The sequence below is a fragment of the Oncorhynchus masou genome, chromosome 13 (genome assembly GCF_036934945.1).
Source record: "Oncorhynchus masou masou isolate Uvic2021 chromosome 13, UVic_Omas_1.1, whole genome shotgun sequence".
Taxonomy (NCBI): Eukaryota; Metazoa; Chordata; class Actinopteri; order Salmoniformes; family Salmonidae; genus Oncorhynchus; species Oncorhynchus masou.
In genome coordinates this window covers 31,257,635-31,278,953 of record NC_088224.1, presented here as the reverse complement: position 1 = coordinate 31,278,953, position 21,319 = coordinate 31,257,635, and positions in this window count along the sequence as shown.

Below are 21,319 nucleotides of genomic sequence, written 5' to 3'. Positions count from 1 at the left end.
ATCGACAAAAGGAGTGCATGGTGGGTGAAGGAATTGATCGACAAAAGGAGTGCATGGTGGGTGAAGGAATTGATGACAAAGGAGTGCATGGTGGGTGAAGGAATTGATCGACAAAGGAGTGCATGGTGGGTGAAGGAATTGATGACAAAGGAGTGCATGGTGGGTGAAGGAATTGATCGACAAAGGAGTGCATGGTGGGTGAAGGAATTGATCGACAAAGGAGTGCATGGTGGGTGAAGGAATTGATCAACAAAGGAGTGCATGGTGGGTGAAGGAATTGATCGACAAAAGCCATACAGTAGCTGCCTATAGCCTAATTTTGTCTGTCAAACAGGTAGGCCTAAGACTGTTCTGTCATTTCAACAGTAAAACACTGTAGAATGCACTGTATAATACCATACATGTGTTTTACAGCATTCATGCTGTGGATTGCACTGCATTGTGGGTAAAAATCTGAAAAATACTGTAATTGTAATTCAGAAGCCTCCTGTAAAAATGACTAACATACTGTATTTATTTACAGTGCAGCGCCAAACTTATGCTGTCAGGTGAGACACATGAAACTCAGTCTATTTTAGTAAATATCTTCTTGAAGCGGTTGTGAAGAGGAAGAATAATTTAAGCAGCTGCTGGGTAGGTACCTTGCTTTGTTTATAAGCATATTTATTGCTAGCCAACGTTGAATTGCTGCATGTTTCCTTAGCTAACCTAGCTAGATAGTTGGCTAACGTTTGTTAGCTCAAGTTGACAAAAGCCATTTCGGTCTGCTCTAAATTGCTCGTAGATATCTAGCTGTGCGACATAGAAAACATCACTGAAAGAATATTGTGATTATATTCTGTATCTCAGCCTCTGAGTGCTATAAAGAATACTCTTAGTGCAGACTCGTGACCATTATGTTTCCACCATTACTACAGAGAAAATGGCTTGTTTCTAGCAGTTTTTTTCGGATTGACAGGCCGCATTTCACACACAAACCACGCTATGGGCCGTACTCATAAGCCGCTAAAGCTGATGCGAATGAACCATATTGTATCGAGGTGAATTTTCCCCTCCCAGGACACAATAAATTACTAATATTGGTAGCCATCTCGATGTCACCGTGATATAGTCTACTCAATGGGAGAGCATAAATGGCTAAAACACCGGGACACTGTGTCCTCCTTAGCTGTCACAATCCTATGTTTGATTCGGTTCACTTGGCTCTCATCTGCGCTACATAAATCATTGTTTTGTAGGCCAGGATTGTCCATATTGCCTCTCCCGCTAACCATTTTTCAAATTTTAAAAACATTGTTCCATAATGTTACAGTATTTGCTAAACTTGTTCACTTTTACGAGTAGTTCGCAATCACTTGGTGGCACAGTGAGAAAGGAAAATGTTGTGAGTCTGGTAAAATGATCTGTGATATTGTGTAGGACAGGCTATAGTCTTTTTTGTATTTATTCAATGCCTCAATTCATTTCATAAACTATATTGTATCAGAGGGTGATACACGCAGCCGAACGCACCATTGGGTGCACATTGCCTGCCCTCCAGGACACCTATAACACCAGGTGTCATAGGAAGGCCAAGAAGAACATCAGGTAGGCATCAGACTAGTCAAGGACCATATCACCTCCACCCTACCTGACACCCTAGACCCACTCCAATTTGCTTACCGCCCAAATAGGTCCACAGACGACGCAATCTCAACCACACTGCACACTGCCCTAACCCATCTGGACAAGAGGAATGCCTATGTGAGAATGCTGTTCATCGACGACAGCTCGGCATTTAACACCATAGTACCCTCCAAGCTCGTCATCAAACTCGAGACCCTGGGTCTCGACCCTGCCCTGTGCACCTGGGTACTGGACTTCCTGACGGGCCGCTCCCAGGTGATGAGGGTAGGCAACAACATCTCCACCCCGCTGATCCTCAACACTGGGGCCCCACAAGGGTGCGTTCTGAGCCCTCTCTTGTACTCCCTGTTCACCCACGACTGCGCGGCAACGGACGCCTCCAACTCAATCATCAAGTTTGCGGACGACACAACAGTGGTAGGCTTGATTACCAACAACGACGAGACGGCCTACAGGGAGGAGGTGAGGGCCCTCGGAGTGTGGTGTCAGGACAATAACCTCACACTCAACGTCAACAAAACTAAGGAGATGATTGTGGACTTCAGGAAACAGCAGAGGGAACACCCCCCTATCCACATCGATGGAACAGTAGTGGAGAGGGTAGTAAGTTTTAAGTTCCTCGGCATACACATCACAGACAAACTGAATTGGTCCACTCACACAGACAGCATCGTGAAGAAGGCGCAGCAGCGCCTCTTCAAACTCAGGAGGCTGAAGAAGTTTGGCTTGTCACCATAAGCACTCACAAACTTCTACAGATGCACAATCGAGAACATCCTGGCGGGCTGTATCACCGCCTGGTACGGCAACTGCTCCGCCCACAACCGTAAGGCTCTCCAGAAGGTAGTGAGGTCTGCACAACGTATCACCGGGGGCAAACTACCTGCCCTCCAGGACACCTACACCACCCGATGTTACAGGAAGGCCATAAAGATCATCAAGGACAACACCCACCCGAGCCACTGCCTGTTCACCCCGCTATCATCCAGAAGGCGAGGTCAGTACAGGTGCATCAAAGCTGGGACCAAGAGACTGAAAAACAGCTTCTATCTCAAGGCCATCAGACTGTTAAACAGCAACCACTAACATTGAGTGGCTGCTGCCAACACACTGACTCAACTCCAGCCACTTCAATAATGGGAATTGATGGGAAAGGATGTAAAATATATCACTAGCCACTTTAAACAATGCTACCTAATATAATGTTTACATACCCTACATTATTCATCTCATATGTATACGTATATACTGTACTCTATCATCTACTGCATCCTTATGTAATACATGTATCACTAGCCACTTTAACTATGCCACTTTGTTTACATACTCATCTCATATGTATATACTCTACTGGATACCATCTACTGTATCTTGCCTATGCTGCTCTGCACCATCACTCATTCATATCTTATGTACATATTCTTTATCCCCTTACACTGTGTATAAGAAATTAGTTTTGGAATTGTTAGTTAGATTACTTGTTGGTTATTACTGCATTGTCGGAACTGGAAGCACAAGCATTTCGCTACACTCGCATTAACATCTGCTAACCATGTGTATGTGACAAATACAATTTGATTTGATTTGAGGTACCCCAGCCATCCGAGCCATGGCCTATTCTACCCGTTTCCATTACTTAGACGCGGGTAGCATTATGGCAAAAACTGGAAGACTGGCCAATAATTTCTACCCCCAGACCAATACATCTTACCGTGAAGTACTTACTTACAAGCCCTAAACCAACTATGCAGAGTTTTAAAAAAGTAAGAAAGAAAATGTTGTTAAATAAATTAAAGGAAATATAGTAACACAATAAAAGAACAATAACGAGGCTGTGTACATGGGGTACCGGGTCAATGTGCGGGGGTACGGGCTAGTCAAGGTACATGAGGTAATATGTAACTGTCACACCCTGATCTGTTTCACCTGTCTTTGTGATTGTCTCCACCACCCTCCAGGTGTCGCCCATCTCCCCCATTATCCCCTGTGTATTTATACCTGTGTTCTTTGTTTGTCTGTTGGCAGTTTGTTTTGTTTCATCAAGCCTACCAGTGGTTTTCCCTCTGCTCCTGTCTCTCGATTGTTCCTGTTTCCTAGTTTTCCCACTGTTGACCATTTTGCCTGCCCTGACCCTGAGCCTGCCGTCCTGTACCTTTGCCCCACCTATCTGGATGACCGACCTCTGCCTGCCCTTGACCTGCTTTTTGCCTGCCCCTGTTGGATTAATAAACTGTTGTTAATTTGACATTGCCTGCATCTGGGTCTTACCTGAAACATGATATTAACTGTAGATAGGTATGTAGAGAGTAACAGCCAGTGAAGAGTGTGAATAAATATGAATGTACTGTATGTGTGTGTGGTGTCAATATGCATGTGTGTGTTTTGTGTGAGTGTGTGTGTGTGTGTGTGTGTGTGTTGGAGTGTCAGTGTAGTATGTCATGAGTGTGTGGTCCAATGAGTGTACATCAAGCCTTTAGAAGCCATTAAGGAGCCTTTGGTTCCAGACTTGGCACTCCAGTACCACTTTCCTTGCGGTAGCAGAGAGAACAGTCTATGACTTGGGTGGCTGCATTCTTTGAAAATTTTTAGAGCCTTCCCTTGACACCGCCTGGTATAGAGGTCCTGGATGGCAGGAAGCTCGGCCCCAGTAATGGGTTGTATGCCCTAGCCTCTGTAGAGCTATGGTCAGATGCCGAGCAGTTGCCATACTAAGCGGTGATGAACCCAGTCAGGATGATCTCGATGGTGCAGCTGTAAAACCTTCTGAGGATCTGAGGTCCTATGCCAAAATTCAGCCTCCTGAGGGGGAATAGGCATTGTTGTGCCCTCTTCACTACTGTGTTGGTGTGTTTGGACAATGATAGGTCCTTAGTGATGTGGACACCAAGGAACTTGAAGCCCTTCTTTTCCTGTAGTCTACGATCAGATCCTTTCACCCTTTTTCAGCACCACAATGTAAGTTACTCGAATCTGGCTTATTGTGAGGTCAATAACTCTGATAAATACATAATGGGCAAGAAGCATATTGTTTTGAATAAAATCAATTACAGTAGTAGCAAACTATCAAAGTTGACCTCTGCTCCTCCTCATCTTCACACTTCTTCTCAAACTGAACAGAACATAGGCTATAGGCTTGTCCACGAGCAAGATAGTGATTTTTTTTGTTTGGAATAGGCCTAATCCAAAATGATTTTTGTAAGAAGCCTTTGACTGACCTGCCACCTTAGGCCTACAGAGCACAGCTTTTGGTTAGTTAGCACACACAAACAATGTGATCAGCAAGAGCAAAGCAGGCCGGGGCTCAGGGTTGGAACATCCACACTAAATAGCCTATAGGCACACTTGTTATTGCGCACCCAGCAGAGAATCAGAGATGAGGGGCGGCATCACATCGATATAAAGCCTAATAAACAACTAATTCTAAAACACTAAGAAATATAGACATTGCATACATTGGTCTTCTCACATGTAAGCCTACAGGTTGTTTGGCACATTTTTAAAAATCTAATGTATAGTTTAGGCATTTGCTTGTATTTGTGTTCTTTGTGTTCATTCTTGATGTCATTGCTTGCTTTTGCGGGTCTAATTTCTATTGACAGATATACAGCTTTTCCTTATTAGACAGGTTTAGGGACAATGAGGTGACGCTGACTGGCGGTAGCCTCCTGCCCATGGTCCTGAATCGATGGCTATGGTGTGGGCCATTAATGAGCGCAGCTGGGGCTACCAGTCTTCATGGGGCTTCTCTTCAACATTGAGTGCGTTCTTGTGCGCAAAAGGACAGTTATTGTCAATATGGCTGCATTTCAGATAGTCCTACATTTTTGTACATATTGTTTGTAAGACCAATACCATGTGTAGCCTACTAAAACAAGTAGGCAAACTTTCACTCCTGTCATTCATTTGCATTACACAGTCATTGTGTGATAGTATTGACATACATTTTTACAGTAGCCTATGAAGACGACACAGCTTACTTTTGCGCACCCTCTGCTCTCTTGTTATAGCGTGAGTGTGTGTCTGTTGCTCTCGGAACGGGCATTTACTTTTATTCGCAGCAGATTCAAATGAGCTACTGTCATGTAGGGAACGTCACATAAGCACTCTCCAACACAGACAATATGGCGCACCTGGAGAAGTGGCGTCTTAGTGTCACAAATTCCTATAGTTCTAACGATTGAAGTTTAGGTTATGAAGCATGTAAGAATCTTAGATTAGCTGTGGTGCTCATCCTGTCGAGCTGATCTGTGTATGTTGTAGCGACTGCTGCATTTCGGATACTGGGGCGCATGTCTTTCTTGTGTTACTATAGAAAGTGATGGTTGTTGATGTGTGCGGCTACATCTCAGATGCCTTGTTGTACGTTTGATCAGTAGTAGGACCAATCTACCCTGTGTTATTGGGGCTCTAGTTGTGCTCCCTCAGGCATGTCTTCCTGGTACCGCGCCTGTGTAGACCAACATTGTACAGTACAGAAACACCGCTAACCAAATCGCCTCTTGCTAGGTGCAATTGAATTAAAGAACAGCTACACCCCACAGCAAAAATATATTTTTAGACTTTTTCCCAGATCTCAGAAATGTTCTCCTGGTGTAGTTTAAGCATTGTTGTGGAATTATTTTTTTTAAAGTCTGATTTTGAGAGTGAAAACCTGAAAAGCTATAGGAAAACATACTTTTTCACACTGGGCATCGCTGGGTGGGTTATTTGGGAAATGTTCAGCAAAATTTGAGTATACCCACTTTTCCAGGCACCACTACACCACTGGATATTGTGTTACGTTTGGCTATTTAAGCCTATTCTGGCTAACCTGTGGTGGGATAATGTCAAAGTGGCTGGATAGTATACTGGGAGATTTGTTTATGATACTGGTGAGATTGTTTATGACAGTCTGCATTGGAACAAGTGAGAAATACATGTCAATTCAGAATTGGTGAGCTACTCAAAAGGTCAGTCTTGGAAACCCGACCTTTGGCAACATTCTGGATGATGTGAACCATGTATTGGTGTTTCTGATTAGAGATGCCAGTTAACAGGACTGGCCCAGTTAATAGGACCCGTCTTATGATAGCCCAGACACAATAACATGTCATTCAGATAACCGGGCCTAGTTTTTTTTCTCTTAAAGGCGTCTCAAATCTTTGAAAATAATGATTGAAATGGATTGTAAATAATATTAATTTACCTATCATGTCTTCATCTTTGATATTCCTAATCTATCATGTATTTTATTTGTAATCGATTGAGTAGATTTTAACAATTACTTTTATGATTTGTTCATCTTTTACAAAAAAAATCATAAACTTTGCTTAACTTCTTAGGGCTGTAATCCCGTTAACGGGATTGATATGACAACAGCCAGTGAAAGTGCAGAACGCCAAATTCAAACAACAGAAATCTCATAATTAAAATTCCTCAAACATACATGTATCTTATACCATTTTAAAGGTCATCTTGTTGTTAATCCCACCAAAGTGTCCGATTTCAAATAGGCTTTACAGCAAAAGCACCACAAACGATTATGTTTGGTCACTGCCAAGACACAGAAAAGCCCAGCCATTTTTCCAGCCAAAGAGTGACAAAAAGCACAAATAGAGATAACATTAATCACTAACATTTGATGATCTTCATCAGATGACACTCATAGGACTTCATGTTACACAATACATATGTTTTTTTTTCCGATAAAGTGCATATTTATATAAAAAAATCTCAGTATACATTGGCGCGTTATGTTCACTATTTCCAAAAACATTCGGTGATATTGCAGAGAGCCACATCACTTTACAGAAATACTCACCATAAATGTTGATGAAAAACCAAATGTTAGACATGGAAATATAGATACACTTTTCCTTAATGCAACTACTGTGTCAGATTTGAAAAACACTTTATGGAAAAAGCAAATCATTCAATAATCTGAGTACAGCTTTCAGACAACAAAGCAGCCAAAAAGATATCCGCCATATTGGGTAGTCAACAGAAGTAGCATTGTAAATATTCACTTACCTTTGATGATCTTCATCAGAATGCACTCCCAGGAATCCCAGTTCCACATTAAATGTTTGATTTAGTACGATAATGTCCATCATTTATGTCCAAAGAGCTACCTTTGTTAGCACGTTTGGTAAACAAATACAAAAAGTCATGAAGCGCGTTCCCTAGTTGCAGACGAAATGTCAAAAAGTTCCGTTACTGTCCGTAGAAACTTGTCAAACGAGGTATGGAATCAATCTTTAGGATGTTTTTAACATAAAAACGTCAATAATGATCCAACCGGAGAATTCCTATGTCTGTAGAAAAGCAATGGAACGAGAGCTGACTCTCTCGTGACCGCGCCTCGGAGCCTGTGGCACTCTGCCAGACACCTGGCTCAAACAGCCCTTATGAGCCCCCACTTCCCAGTAGAATCCCCAAACAAGTTTCTAAAGACTGTTGACATCTAGTGGAAGCCTTAGGAAGTGCAACCTAACCAATATCCCACTGTGTATTCAATAGGGGCTGGGTTGAAAATCGACCATCCTCAGATTTCCCACTTCCTGTTTTGATTTCTTCTCAGGTTTTTGCTTGCCATATGAGTTCTGTTATACTGACATACATCAATCATTCAAACAGTTTTAGAAACTTCAGAGTGTTTTCTATCCAGTACTACTAATAATATGCATATTAGCAACTAGGACTGAGGAGCAGGCCGTTTACTCTGGGCACCTCTGGGCACGTTTCATCCAAGCTACTCAGTACTGCCCCTGCAGCCATAAGAAGTTTTAACATAGTCAAAACATCCAGGTGTTGTAAGATCTGGCAGGCGTCAGCAACATCTGAGCAGAGGAACAGTGTCTTCTTTCAAACTTCTGAAAAACTTTACTCATTGCAGCTCATTATCATGAAAGAGTGCGTTGTTATTCAGCCCTGATAAAGTGCATTATAGGTATACATGATAGGTTACTTCTGATAAAGTTACAACATTGGCATATTTGTCCATGGCTCTTTGTACGGAAAGGCTGTATGAGAAAATGAAGGAAATTGACACAGTTATAGCAGCAGTGTCTGTGTGTTTTTGGTTTTACTGTCCTTGTGAGGACTACTGATCCTCACAAGAACAGTAAAACAAGGAACATTTGGACAAGTGGAGGCATTTTCGCTGGCCCCCACAAGGAAAAAGGCTGTTTTAGGCTTAGGGGTTAGTTTTATGGTAAGGGTTAGGGTTAGGTTAAGAGTAAAACTCGCTGCATGGTCATTCCATCTGCATTGGCCGTGCAGCATTTATGATGACACAGCCTCTGCAGAAGTCTTGCGCTCCGCAGAGCAGCGCAGAGCTTTTGTGAAGGAAGTTTTTTTATGTTAAACAGGACATACCACACCTACCTACCTTCAAATTAAATCAAATGCAATGTAAATAGTCCGGGTGGCCATTTGATCAATTGTTCAGCAGTCTTATGGCTTGGGGGTAGAAGCTGTTAAGGAGCCTTTTGGACTTAGACTTTGCGCTCCGGTACCACTTGCCGTGCGGTAGCAGAGGGAACAGTCTATGACTTGAGTAACTGGAGTCTTTGACAATTCTTTGGGCCTTCCTTTTCAACCAATCATGTCAATGTGGAGCTATATGGAGCCCTACGCATTGTCAAAACATTTGAGAGGTGCACAGCGATGCAGCACTGAGTATTGAGCATGACTCCGGAGACTCCGCAGTTATGTCACACCATCCATAAGGCGACTCTGACCACATTTTTTGGATCAAGCATACATTTGCTGTAAGGGTAAATATACTGGTTAGGGTAAATACGATTTTGAATGGGAATAATTTGTTTGGTCCCCACAATGATAGTAAAACAAACGTGAGTGAGTGAGTGAGTGAGTGAGTGAGTGAGTGAGTAGGTGAGTGAGTGAGTGAGTGAGTGAGTGAGTGAGTGAGTGAGTGAGAGAGTGAGAGAGAAGGATGGATGTGAACCAAAACTCTGTCTCCCAGTGTGTAGCATACAGGCCTCTGGTTTAACTACTGAGCAGCATGTAGCCTACAGCCCTTTGGCAATACCCTTTTCACTGAGCACCAAGGTCATCTGGCATCTCTCTTCTCATCTCATCACAATGCTGAAGGATTAACAGTATTGTGCCAAGCCTCTCTTCATGAGTGCCTCCTATTCCTCCCCTTCATCCTTATCACTGTGCTTTAAATTAACAGTCCCTTCAGATGGATGAATATTATTGGTTGGTTTCTCCTCTCTTCTCCACTTTGGTCCTGTACTGTTGCCTCTGTGCTGTCCCTCAAACCAGGTGCTGGTTCTACTTAAAGTAATATTCTAAAACTGCTTCATCCCTTGGATGAGATGATACTGCATATCAGAGAGCATTGAAATGGCAATGTTCACCAGCGACTAGTGAGATTGTTGAGGTGAAGTTTGTCTTGTTTTTATGAGTCTGGCTGTAGGCTGCTTCCAGACCGAGAACTCAAGGATTACTGCCTTGTCTAGTCAGTCACACTTGAACTGTATCTCCTACATTCTGTAACAACCCGCTGTAAGGAAATCCCAGAGGACTCCATTCCGTTACGGAGGACAAAGATAGAGAATTCAGAGTCTAAAGTCTCTAATCATGTGTTTACACGCTGTTGTTTTGTGGCCATGTTTTGTGGCGACTTTGTCATTAGGATTAGACAGCTTGAGATCCAGGCGGCTGTGGCCCTGAAAACGTCTCAGCCAGCCTGGCGCTGAGCCCCATGATGAGAGAGGAGAGGCGGATGAGCAAAAACAGGAGACCACAGAAGCCTTTAAAAGAGCAGATCATCAATTCACCGCTGACTGTCAGGAGAAAAGCTAGCTATCCACTGGGATGTGCCGTTATTTGAAATCTTTGTCCAATTATATTCCAATTGCAAGAAAGATAGAGAGAGGGGGAGAGAAGGGAAGAGGGAGAGAGAAAATATAAATTTTAAAGTAGCATTTAATGTACAACACAAATCCTTCTTGAAAACCAGTGAAGAAAGCTCCCTCTTGTCTCTGAGGAGACATGATGAGAGAAGGACGAGCCTCCAGGGAGGGACAGACACCAAACACTGTGATTTGTTCCTCTGCTGAGGATCAGGTGTTACTACAGCATCCTAAACAACAGCATTCAGACCAAGGGGGAATGTGTCTACACCCCAGATAAAACCTTGGGTTCAGACGCACGTCTGGTGTGTGTGTGTGTGTGTGTGTGTGTGTATCTTCCTCCTTTGATGTTTGGGCCAGGAACAGAATCTCTGTGGAGGGGAGAGCCTCAGCCAGGATTAGGATTGAGGCAATTACATTTTTTTTCATGATTAAATGAGATTCATTCGTATGCTCTGTCTGATCTGACACAGTGGAACAGAGTGCAGGTGGTTCTGTCAAGAGACCTGCTGTGGAACAACACGGTGTTCGGCCGCTGAGCGAAAGTCTATAGGCATTGGCTTGGGGAGCTAACGCAAGTCTTCATTGAACCACCTTTGTTACAACAGCATTGTGAATATTGTGTACTGTTTTTAATGGACATTTATGAGACCTCCAGTTTAAGTTTATTATGCTATTTGTTACTGGGAGAATGGTGGCTGTTTTACAAAATCACCAGTCTGTAACGGTCACGCCCTGATCTGTTTCACCTGTCCCTGTGATTGTCTCCACCCCCTCCAAGTGTTGCTTTTCCCCCCAGTGCATTTATCCCTGTGTTTCCTGCTCTGTGCCAGTTCATCTTGTACGTCTAGTCAAGTCAACCAGCGTGTTTTTCCCCGTACTCCTTTTCTATTCTCTTTTTGATAGTCCGCCCGGTTCTGACCCCTACCTGACTCTAGACTACTTTCCCGCCCGCCTGATCATCCTGCCTGTCCTGACCTTGAATCTGCCTGCCCTTCTATACCTGTTGGACTGTACGTTGCTTGTGCACCACCATTCTCTTGCCTAACCCTAACCCTAATACACATTTTACTGAAACCTTTTCATCATTTGTTGAAGAATAATGTCAAGGAAGTAGAAAGGGACAACAAGTCATTGTGATTCTCCTTATTGTGTTAGTTATTGGCAGCACCACAGGTTGCCTGTTCTTGCCACATGACTGTTATTTCAAGGTTTACATTCAAGAGAGAGAAACGGAAAGAACATAATTGCCTTCCTTTTGCGTGAAAGTGAAAATAATATTATATATTTGTCCCCATGTTTTTGTTCTCTTTCTTATTTAGGATTCAAATGCGTTCTTTTCTCCCATGCACATAAACAAGGTATGGCCTAATGGCACCGTTGAATACATGTGGAGATATGAGATAATTACTCTCATGGAGACAAATCAGTAATAATCCTAACAATTCTCATCGTCCGCTCGGCTCCATCTGTTCAGTAGTTCTTTACTATTCGATATAATCACTGCCACAACGTGATCCTCGTCTGTTTTACCCTTCTATATAATGAATGAGGAATTAAAAATGCAGTAACTGAACAATATGAGTGAGGGGTATTATTATTGTAACGAGGTGTTTTATGACGGGTTTGAAACCAGGATTTAGTTTAGGAGGATAGCACAGTACAATAGACAGTGCAAGTTCAGCATGTGTTATTACAATGGTAAGCTGCACCAAAGCTCATCATCTATTATTAAAATGGAGAGTTGCAGTGGAGCTGTCAAGATTGTCATGATTGTGAGGAGACCAGAATTGTCTTGACAGGACTGAGGATATAAACGCTTCTTAACAGATCTATTCCCTCGACAGCAGCATCTTTCACATAACATCAGAGAACATAAGCACCAACCCCTCCTCCTCCCCTCCCTCCCTCCCATCCTCCTCTCCCTCTCCTCCTCCCCCTCTAAGAAATGTTCTACTCTCAAAGGAGCACCAGCCAGGAGTCTCTTTCTTTTTCAAGACAATCTCTCTCAACATTCAAAAAAAAAAGAAAGAGAATACCGGAAGTGCAGCAGCAGTAATTCCTAAAATGTTCTTTCACCAGATGGGTGAGAACATCAAAGTGTGTTTGACGTATACACCTGGGAAGGAGGGAGTCCCTGGTAAGAAGGGAAGGAGGCAGCAGCAGTATGCTAGGCTAGGCGCTAGTAGCTTCACACAGAGACATGAGGACTGGCCCGTTAGTAGCTTCACACAGAGACCTGAGGACTAGCCCGCTAGTAGCTTCACACAGAGACCTGAGGATTGGCCCGCTAGCAGCTTCACACAGAGACCTGAGGACTAGCTTCACACAGAGACCTGAGGATTGGCCCGTTAGTAGCTTCACACAGAGACCTGAGGATTGGCCCATTAGTAGCTTCACACAGAGACCTGAGGACTGGCCCGCAACAATAACAGTGCTGGGTGTTCATTGAACCAGTATCTGTGCGTTGGAGAACTAGCTAACTCCCAGGAACCTCTGATTCAAACTCCCATTCACCGGCTCTGCAAGCATTATAATAATGTCAAAACGTTAGTTGATTACCAAATATGGAGTTTTGCTGAGCAACTATCCTCATTTACTCCTGTTATGGCCGGCATGTAATGCCAAAAACGTCTAAATAAAAATGTACAAGGAATTGTAAAACTGAGCCTTTAGCACCTCCAATGTATTGTGTGCCTTCAGAAAGTATCCACACCTCTTGACTTTTTCCACATTTTGTTGTCTTACAAGGTGGGATTAAAATGGATTTCATTGTCATTTTTTGGTCCACAATCTATACAAAATACACTGTAACGTCAAAGTGGAAGAACAATTCTAACGTTATGAAAAATAAAACACTAATATATGTTGATTACCATAGATCTTGACATAGACTTCCAAGTCGATTTAAGTTTGAACTGTAACTAGGCCACTCAGGAGGATTCAATGTCATCGGACGTGGCCACAGTATCACCTGACCCCTCCAGGCTCAGCCTCCAGTATTTATGCTGCAGTAGTTTATGTGTCGGGGGGCTAGGGTCAGTCTGTTATATCTGGAGTATTTCTCCTGTCTTATCCGGTGTCCTGTGTGAATTTAAGTATGCTCTCTCTAATTTTCTCTTTCTCTCTCTCGGAGGACTTGAGCCCTAGGACCATGCCTCAGGACTACCTGGCATGATGATTCCTTATTGTCCCCAGTCCACCTGGCCGTGCTGCTGCTCCAGCTTCAACTGTTCTGCCCTCGGCTATGGAACCCTGACCTGTTCACTGTGATTACTATTACTTGACCATGCTGGTCATTTATGAACATTTGAACATCTTGGCCATGTTCTGTTATAATCTCCACCCGGCACAGCCAGAAGAGGACTGACCACCCCTCATAGCCTGTTTCCTTTCTAGGTTTCTTCCTAGTTTTTGGCCATTCTCTGGAGTTTTTCCAAGCTACTGTGCTTCTACACCTGCATTTCTTGCTGTTTGGGGTTTTAGGCTGGGTTTCTGTACAGCACTTTGATACATCAGCTGATGTAAGAAGGGCTATATAAATACATTTGATTTGATCTTAGGTAGCAACACTGAATATTTGGCCTTGTGTTTTAGGTTATTGACCTACTGAAAGGTACATTGTCTCCCAATGTCTGTTGGAAATCAAATCAAACTGTATTGGTCACATACACATGGTTAGCAGATGCTATTGCGAGTGTAGCTAAATGCTTATACTTCTATATCTGACAGTGCAGCAGTAGCTAACAGGTAATATCTAACAATTCCACAACAAAACCTAAAACACACAATCTTGTAAAGGAATGGGATGAGAATATATAAGTACAAAATATATGGATGAGCAGTGACAGAGCGGCTAAGATGCAACAGATAGTGTAGGATACAGTATATACATATGAGATGAGAAATGTGAGATATGTAAACATTCTTAAAGTGGTGTTATTAAAGTGACTGGTGTTCCATTTATTAACGTGGCCAGTGACTTCAAGTCTGTAGGTAGGCAGCTGCCTCTCTATGTTAGTGATGACTGTTTAACAGTCTGATGGCCTTGAGATAGATTGAAAAACAGCCCCTATCTGTCCCAGCTTTGATGCACCTGTACTGACCTCGCCTTCTGGATGGAAGCAGGGTGAACAGGCAGTGGCTCGGGTGGTTATTGTCCTTGATGATCTTTTTTGCCTTCCTGTGACATCGGGTGTTGTAGGTGTCCTGGAGGGCAGGTAGTTTGCCCCCGGTGATGCGTTGTGAAGACCGCACCACCCTCTGGAGAGCCTTGCTGTTCAGGGCGGTGCAGTTGCCGTACCAGGCTGTGATACAGCCCGACAGGATGCTCTCGATTGTGCACCTGTAAAGATTAGTGAGGGTTTTTGGTGACAAGCCACATTTTTTTCAGCCTCCTGAGGTTGAAGAGGTGCTGTTGCGCCTTCTTCACCACGCTGTCTGTGTGGGTGGACCATTTCAGTTTGTCGGTGATATGTACACAGAGGAACTTAAAATGTTCCACCTTCTCCACTGCTGTCCCGTCGATGTGGATAGGCGGGTGCTCCCTTTGCTGTTTCTTGAAGTCCATGATCATCTCTTTTGTTTTGCTGACATTGAGTGAGAGGTTATTTTCCTAAAGTTACCATTGGCCTCATGGTGAAATCCCCGAGCTGTTTATTTCCTCTCCTGTAGCGGAGTTAGAAAGGATGTCTGTATATTTGTATTTACTGGGTTTATTAATACACCATCCAAAGTAAAAGGAATAACTTCACCATGCTCAAAGGGATATTCAATGTCTGCTTCTTACCCATCTAACCATATGTACCCTTCTTTGCGAGGCATTGGAAAACTTCCCTTGTCTTTGTGGTGGACTCTGTGTTTGAAATTCCCTGCTTGACTGAGGGATCTTAGAGATAATTGTATGTGTGGGGTACAGAGATGGGGAAGTCACTTAAAAATAACTTTAAACACTATTATTGTACATGCAACTTATTATGCGACTTGTTAAGGACATTTGTACTACTGAACTTATTTAGGCTTGCCATAACAAAGGGTTTGAATGCTTATTGACTCAAGACATTTCAGATTTTCATTTTTAATTCATTTGTAAACTTTTCTAAAACCATAATTCCACTTTGACATTATGGGGTATTGTGTGTAGGCCAGTGACACAACATCTCTATTTAATACATTTTAAGTTCAGGCTGTAACACAACAAAATGTGGAAAAAGTAAAGAGGTGTGAATACTTTCTGAAAGCACTGTAGACTTCCGACCTGCACATGGCAGTAATTAGTCATTTAAATTGGTGCCAAAGAGATATTTCTGGGTTGTAAACTTTTATTTACACCTTTTTTGGAAGTACATACCGGACGTAATGGGAGTAAATGAAGATGCTCAGTTAACCACCATATTTGGTAATCAACAAACATATTTTTAAATTATAACACTTGCAGAACTGATGAATGGGAGTTTGAAGCTGAGCTTCCTGGGCGTTTGAGGTCCCTTAGGGATCTCAAGTTTAATTATATTGAGAGAAAATCAGACCTCTGAAATGAAAAAGGACGGCCCTCCCTTCAGTAAAATCTATTTTTACCCGACCCTCCCAGAATTCTAGAAAAATAAAAAATAAAGTAAAACATAATGTGGACAGCAGAGAACATGCCTACCGTTTACCTTCACTCCTATGACAGACCAGAGCCTTAGCAGTTTCAGAACCTGTTTTTCGTTTTTGTAGGCATTACATGGCAAAGTAGCCAGAAGATTGTGGATTTGCAGACTACCGTAGACTAGGGTAGGCATGAAAATATTTCCATTATAATATCATCTTCTTTGCGGTTCAGAGAAAAAAAAATGCATTTTTATAAATGTATTTCGTGCAATTCTCTGTAATTTGACATGATTGGAGACAACGAACGAGCGCATGCTGCAGCACCGGAGACATTTTGATTTCTATACAGGCTATTGTTAAATAGGAGGATACTGTAAAATTTCAATTAATAACCCTGGAATTTATTTGCTTCAATCACTGAACACAACAGGTTCTTATTAAAGACAGGCTTCTATTTGAGCCAGGCGTCTATTTCCTTAATGCACATGGCTTTTGATAATTTGCACAGTTAATTGTTTAATTCCAGCATTCGGCTCAAGCATTTTAATTAATGTCTTAATTTCTTGCCCTAATGTGTTATCATTTACACACTGTGTCATGTTTCTTTTGTCTTAGTATGCCTCTGTCCTTGACAGAAAAAATATTATTGTCTTTGACTGCATTTTTTACCCCTTTTTTTATACCCCTTTTCATTTCATGATATCCAATTGGTAGTTACAGTCCCGCCACAGGAGTCGCTAGAGCACAATTGTCGCTAGAGCACAATAGGTCAAACCGGCTGGGCCAATCGTGCACCGCCTCATGGGTCTCCCGGTCGCGGCCAGCTGTGACATAGCCTGGGATCAAACCAGGATCTGTAGTGATGCAGATAGCACTGCAATGCAGTACCTTAGACCGCTTCACCACTCAGGAGGTCCCCGGCAATTCTTACTTTTGCCACTAGAGGGTGATCGGTCGATTTCTAGGGTTCTGTACTCCCTACATTGTTGACTGATTTTATGCTTGCCAGTTAGCTAGCAGTTCTCAGCTGTTAGCAGACAATGGCTAGCAGTCTCGTACTGGATATAAAAACGGATGACAAATGGAACATTAAACTTTCTAAACAATTCATGGTGATTCATTGTAACCTCCCAAAAAGGTTTTTCTCGACCTGGCATTTATTTGAAACAGGTGTTTATTTGCTGAAATGTGTAATGTTAAAAGGGACAGGCGGCTATTTGAGACTGAGCTTAATTCAAGTTTTACGGTAATCTAAGTTTGAAACAGTGCTAAAGTTGTCTATCACCTGTCAAAACGGATTACAACAGAATCAGCTACAACTGAAGTATCTGATCATCAATGAATTAGAGAAAAAACCATTTGTTTTTTTAACACTGCAGTCACATATAATAGGCCTATAGTGCATTCGGAAAGTATTCAGACAAATTGACTTTTTCCACATTTTGTTAGGTTACAGCCTTATTCTAAAATGGATTAAATGAATAATTGTCCTTATCAATAATTAAAAATTTACATAAGTATTCAGACCCTTCGCTATGAGACTCGAAATTGAGCTCAGGTGCATCCTGTTTCATTGATCATCCTTAAGATGTTTCTACAACTTGATAGTCCATCTGTGGTAAATTCAATTGATTAGACATGATTTGGAAAGGCACACACCCCACAGTTGACAGTTGTCAATGCAAAAGCCATGAGGTCAAAGGAATTTTCCGTAGAGCTCCGAGACAGGATTGTGTCAAAGCACAGATCTGGGGAAGGGTACCAAAACATTTCTACAGCATTAAAGGTCCCCTAAAAACATTGTCCTCCATCATTCTTAAATGGAAGAAGTTTGGAACAGCCAAGACTCTTCCTATAGTGGTCCGCCCACACCAGGGAGGTGACCAAGAACCCAATGGTCACTATGACAGAGCTCCAGAGTTCCTCTGTGGAGATGGGAGAACCTTCAAGAAGGACAACCATCTCTACAGCACTCCACCAATCAGGTCTTTATGGTAGAGCGGCCAGATGGAAGTTGCTCCTCAGTAAAAGGCACATGACAACCCATTTGGAGTTCGCCAAAAGGCACCTAAAGGACTCTCAGACCATGAGAAACAAGATTCTCTGGTCTGATGAAACCAAGATGGATTTTTTTGGCCTGAATGCCAACTGTCATGTCTGGAGGAAATCAGGTACAGGAAGCATATTGGTGGCAGCATCATGCTGTGAGGATATTTTTCAGCGGCAAGGACTGGGAGACTAGTCAGGATTGAGGGAAAGATGAATGGAGCAATGTACAGAGAGATCCTTGATGAAAACCTGCTCCATAGTGCTCAGGACCTCAGACTGGGTGTAAAGGTTCACCTTCCAACAGGACAATAACCCTAAGCACACAGCCAAGTCAATGCAGGAGTGGCTTGGGACAAGTCTCTGAATGTCCTTGAGTGGCCCAGCCAGAGCCCGGACTTGAACCCGTTAGAACATCTCTGGAGAGACCTGAAAATAGCTGTGCAGTGATGCTCCCCATCCAACCTGACAGAGCTTGAGAGGATCTGCAGAGAAGAATGGGAGACATTCCCAAAATATAGGTATGCCAAACTTTTAGCGTCAAACCCAAGAAGAATCAAAGTGTCATGTCTTGTTATGTCTGTTCCTGTCCTTTCTCTTCACTCTGTCTCTCTCTGCTGGTCTTTTTAGGTTACCTTCTCTGTCTCTCATTCCTCAGCTGTTCTACATCTCCCCTAACTAGCTCATTCTCTCCTTCCCACCTGTTCTCTCTTCCCCCTCTGATTAGGTCTCTATTTCTCTCTCTGTTCCTGCTACTTTCAGTGTCTGATTCTTGTTTGTGTTTTTGATGCCAGAAGCAAGCTGTCGTCTCGTTTGCTTCCACCTTGTCCTATCCTGTCGGAGTCTGCCTGGCAGGTGCATCCTGCATTATACTAACGTTCTTTTTGTTCCATTGACTACGTTGGAAGAGGATTTATGCCATTCCTGTTTTTCATTAAAGAACTCTGTTTTCTGTTAAAACCGCTTTTGGGTCTTCACTCAAGTACATAACACAAAGCTGTAATCGCTGACAAAGGTGCTTCAGAAAAGTACAGAGTAAAGCGTCTGAATACTTATGTAGTGGTGATATGTTTGTATTTATTTTAATAACTTAAAAAAAATTGAAAACCTTTTTTTAGCTTTGTCATTATGGGGTATTGTGTGTAGATTTTTGAGGAAAAATTACTATTTAATCAATTTTAAAATAAGGCTGTAAAAAGTCAAGGGGTCTGAATACTTTCCGAATGCACTTGCAACTTTTTTTCATTTGGGAAACTAACATTTTCGAATTTATTCTACTTAATTAAATTGTTTTGTTACAAAATAGATGTGTTGAATATGATGACGACATGGGAATATAAGAGCATATATTAGGCAAAATTAAAAAACTAGGCATGCATAGCTCCCCGCATGATCCTTAAACCAAAGACTGGCCAAACACACATTTCTAAAAGTGAATTCAAAGGCACTGTAGAATGACTGTATAGCCTAATACGGCATCGTTTAGTTATTATATGACTAAGAATTAATTTGTATATTTATTGGATTTTATACAGCCTAAATGCGTAATGTATAGGCATGTCGATGAAGTGCTGTTGTTGACTGTAGCGTGTCACAATGTATTTATTAAATGGCAGGCTTTAGTCTTATTATTATTTCATAGCCTAAATACTTCATTTTTGTTCCTTCTTAGGCTACCTGGCTTTCTCTTCACTGAGAGTTAGAATGTTGTTTGATAACATGTTTATCTGTTTTCTTTAACAAAAGCCACAATACCCTCACATACTCATCCAATCCAAGCCCCGGTTTTAATTGAACACACCAAACCCTTCAGTGACACTGAGATATTTAAGGAGTGCATGGTGACGGAAGGTATTGGCTGACCAAATCTATTGATAATAAACTATCATTTTGTCTTTCAAACAGGTAGACCTACCTTTTAGTTCTTGAATAGGAAGAAATAGGCTCCAACAGGAAGCCCTCTTGTAGTTAGTTGCCTAAATTCAAGTTAAAATGAAGACTGTTTGAAATTAAGTAGGCCTTCTCAAATGTGCATGCTTTTAGTACCCATGCGCTGTCCATCTCCGCGGCTGCCGCCGCTTCATAGTGATGTAAGTTACTCAAATATGGCTTACTGTGAGGTCAGTAACTATGATAAATAGATTTATAACGGGCAACAAAACATATTGTTTTTATTAAAATCAACTATAGCATTAGCAAGCTTACCTTTGGTCTTCCTTCTCATCTTCACACACTCTCCCTCTCAAACTAAGCAGGACATCAGTAGGCCTAGTCTGTGCGCACTGATATTGCTCTTTAAGAAAACATTTTTAAAATTTTTATAAATAAAACATTCTGGTAGAAGCCTTTGACTCGCCTACTGAAGTGTCACCGTACACAGCACAGCCAAGGTTAGGCATCACAAAATGCATTGACATCAGTAAGAGCAGTGCAGGCCAGGGCTCATGATTGGGATGGCCTATCAATTTCAGCCTAGTTTTATATACACACCATCCGAGCAACACAAAAAGGAAGGAAGTATATATTTTTTTAAATATAACTTTGCGCTGTGCTTCTGCGAGCATGCGCTTCGTATAGGCTAAAGGATCATTTTACTTAGACCGCTACAGGTGCACTTGACATTGCACGCCCAGCAGAGAATCAGGAATGAGGGGCAGCAACTAATTATCAAACACTAAGCAGTATAGACATTTCATGAATTACTAATTACATTACCCTCCCTGAACGAAATAAAAATATACTAAACCCTCCCCCTGACTGAAATTGAAAAAGTATGACCCTCCCCCATTTTCCTCAGGGTAACAATTGACTAAATGTCGACCGCTCCCTAATGCACAAATACTGGTTAAGGTGTTTCTACACCATTAACATTCAAAGGAGCAAGCACTCCACTTCGCTCTTACACGGCCTGTTTGAATTAAATATGTGTCATCGCTGTCTGTCACAACAGCTCTGTATAATGTAGGATGAGACAGGGTTGAATGTAGGTTACTCTGTTAGGATGACTGCTGCAGTACAGACACACTCCCTGCTAGTTATAGGGTTTGTAGGCGTCACATATTGAGTCATGTTTTTTTTGCATAAGACATTTGATTATTGTATGTTTTAATGAGCAGTTCTATACTATTTTCAGTAGAAATAAAAATGTTTTATAGCCTACAGTATTTGCACTGTTTGGTTTTATGTGTGAT